The sequence below is a fragment of the Pollachius pollachius genome, assembly GCF_949987615.1.
Source record: "Pollachius pollachius genome assembly, chromosome: 9".
NCBI classification, from domain to species: domain Eukaryota; kingdom Metazoa; phylum Chordata; class Actinopteri; order Gadiformes; family Gadidae; genus Pollachius; species Pollachius pollachius.
Genome location: NC_136942.1, coordinates 14,265,455 through 14,268,929, shown reverse-complemented (window position 1 = coordinate 14,268,929; position 3,475 = coordinate 14,265,455).

Here is a 3,475-nt window from a genome sequence, read left to right as displayed (position 1 = left end):
TAGGAGCAATTTGGCAGTGTTTTTATTGCTGTACTGTACTGTCAATATATTCTACAATTAAACAGCATTTTTATTGTAAATATGGCTTACTGAGAAGTTTCTTTCCTGCTTTAATCAAAGGCCTAATTTAAATGTCGAAGCATGCATGATGACATCGCAATCAAAGCGATCCATTTATCTGTTATTAATCCATTTACAAAGATTATATTCCGATTTTAGGGTTCTCTAACGTTGGCTGTTAACTCATCACATGAAGTACAACTGTCAAACTGCAGCGAGCTTAAGTGACAGAGGGGGGCGCTCGATGCATTCACCGCAGTGAACATGTCAAAGTTGAAGCGGGCAAAGAAAATGGTACAAAACACACGAGTAGAGAGTTCGCCATAGACATTTGGAAAGGACGGGTGCTATGACTGCTAATGACAAAGCTAGGCACTGGATAATTAAATGTAGGCCCACTAGGCAGCATGTGCATGTGTCCCTGTGTCGGAACAACACAATTGAATCGCCACAGTTCAGTGGCGCAAGAAAATAAGCAGCCTGCTTTTCTTTGCCCACGAAAAAGTAGGAGCCTTTTTAAAGTTAGACGGCGCCGTCACACAGACATTGTGGGTTGCTCGCGCGTGCACGCGCTACGCATATATTGAAGAAAAAAATACATAAATCCCGCCGTGACTGGCTCATTAGCGACGACGCGGATTTTGGAGACGCTCACTGGATCGAGGGCCAGTTCAAATTATAAGAAAAGGGCAGACGGCTGAAAATGTGTTGCCTGGCAGGGGTGCAAAACCTATGTCCAACGTTTTGGATTGTTAGTACATGCCACCAAATTGGGAGCAGCAGCCTAATACTTAATCTTCTCAACGAAGCAAGCCGTTGATTTCAAAATGTCCCTAAATGATTTTGTCATAATCCCCTCAGCCTCATAAACACTTTAAAATCGAGCTTATGTTATTATAGTGGATGTCTCTGAATGAAGTGCTCGAATAATGAAACCTGACTGACGCTTGGTGTCTGGTGTAAGACTAATTAACTGGCAACATAGTGGAAAACGAGTTGTCTGAAATCATCCGCTGCCCAATTCATTCTCTCTCTCTCTCTCTCTCTCTCTCTCTCTCTCTCTCTCTCTCTCTATCCCCCCCGCCTCCTCTGTCTTTCCCTCCCCTGTCTCGCAATCTCTACCCTCTGTCTCTCTCCCTGCAAACATTGTAATTAAAATAGAACAGTGTCACACATCGCAGATCTCACCATGTTGGCCTATATAGTACAGTCATGCCCAGTCAGACACCCAGTGGAATGAGACAGACTCTTGTTTCCTTTTCTTCTCTTCTCTAAACACGGCTTTTCTCTGGGTGATTTGACTTGTGTAATGAGCAAATAGACACCGATATTTTTTCCCTTTTTCATGAAGTTTCAACAAGAGGCTCCTCAAATCAATGGCCCGTGCTTTGTGTGCTAATCACTTAGGCAGCCTGAAGCTTGTCTAATCACGATGTAAAGCTCCTTGCGACATCACCATGCGGCGTTTTGACTTGGGCTCCCATCTCAATCATCATCCTCCTTAGCAGTGCGTGGCTTTCGTTGAAATTGCGAACTAGTCGTTCAATCTGAGGGTTTTCCCCATTTGAAGTTAAATATTGTTTATTTGAACATCCGCATACTTGGGTTTGGTGTTATCTTGCTCTTAAGGCTTTTAATATGATGAAGGGATGCTCTTATCTCAGAGCTTATTTCAGCTGTTATGGCGAAAAATGTTTTTCCCACAATCAAGTGCTTCTCTTCTCTCTTATGGACAGTAACAGATCGAGCATCGTTATGAAAACCAAAACAATGGGATAATATCCATTTTTGATGATGTGCAAATTGTTTCATCATATAAACAAGATCTGCTTTTAGACTACAAATGAAATATCCTATTCCATAAAAGCATGACATATGTTGGCTGGCTGTGTTAATGCTTTGTCTGGTACTTTTTATTCACACTTCCAGTTCTAGTTTTTAAACCGAGTGATTATTCCACCCAGCCATCTAGCCGACAAAACAATATTAAATTTGATATTCATAATTCATCAACATCAGCACACTCAAGCACCACAGGGCTCTGTGATCAAATCTAATTGTTCCAAACTGAAATGTGTTATGTAACTCTATAACTCTATTTACCCAAGTAACTATTTATCCAGCTGATGCCGATGCATTGCTGCTATGACTTCTATGGTGTTGCTTGAGACGAGATGTCAGGCCATAAATGATTTACCCCGTTCTCCATGGTTCCAGATGAAACAATGAACAGAAAGGCCGGATGCTACTGAATTCTAACTGTTCTCTCAAGCCTCCATCTATTCGATCCGTTGCAACGCCAATAATACAAAGGCTTCTTGCCTTTACACTTTGGGGGGGGGGGGTCAATAATAAGTGATTGTGGAAAATACAACAACAAAAGGAAATGATTGTGGGGCGACTAATTGTAGAGGAATCAAAAGTGAAAGACCAAGCCTAAATGATGTATGCACCAATACGAGTATTTATCCTCCTTTGTAGACGTGCTTTCGTACGTAACCACACACAGACAGAAAATCCCTCAAGGCCTCTTCCAATATTTATTTGGGGGGGGGGGGGTGGTACTCGGTTCTGGAAGATTCCATCTGTGTGATGCCACGGATCCAACCTCTGCCTTTAAGGAGACAAAGTGTCTTCCCTTGAGTGAAGAGAATAGATTTAGTGAATTATTTATAAAGCACGCATGAAACGTTCCAATGTTTATTTTTTTTGCTGCCTTGGTTTGCGGCTTCTGCCTTGTCGTCATCTTCTCTGAGCGTTCGGTTATCGCCCTCGATATACAAAAAACAGGAGAGGGGGCTGGGGGGGGGGGTGGCTGAGTCATTCTTTCTGACTCAAAGATATTGATATTCATTTCAGCTTGTTGTTTGATGTAGCCCATGTTTGCTTTTCATCTCCAGTGATTGAGTTGCTTTAGCTCACACTAGTAAATGACCTCTCATTCTGTCTCCCTGTCCCTCTCTCTCCCCTCCCTCTCTCTCCCTCTCTCTTTCCCCTCCCTCTCTCTCTCTCTCCCCCTCCCTCTCTCTCCCTCTCTCTTTCCCCCTCCCCCTCTCTCTCTCTCTCCCCCTCCCTCTCTCTCCCTCTCTCTTTCCCCCTCCCCTCTCTCTCTCTCTCTCTCTCTTCCTCCTCTCTCTTTCCCCTCCTCCTTTCTCTTTCCCACTCTCTCTTTCTCCCGCTCCTTCATTAACTCTCTATCTCATCCTCTCCCTCCCCCCTGTCTCTCTCCCTCTCTCTCTCTCTCTCTTCCCTCTCTCTTTCCCCCTCCTCCTTTCTCTCTTTCTCTCTCTCTTTTTCACTCTCTCCCTTACTCCCCCTCCCTCAGCTCTCTCTCTTTCTCGCTCTCTCCCCTCCTGCTCTCTCTTTCTCCCGCTCCCTAATTCTCTCTCTATCTCTTCTCTCCCTCTCTCTCTCT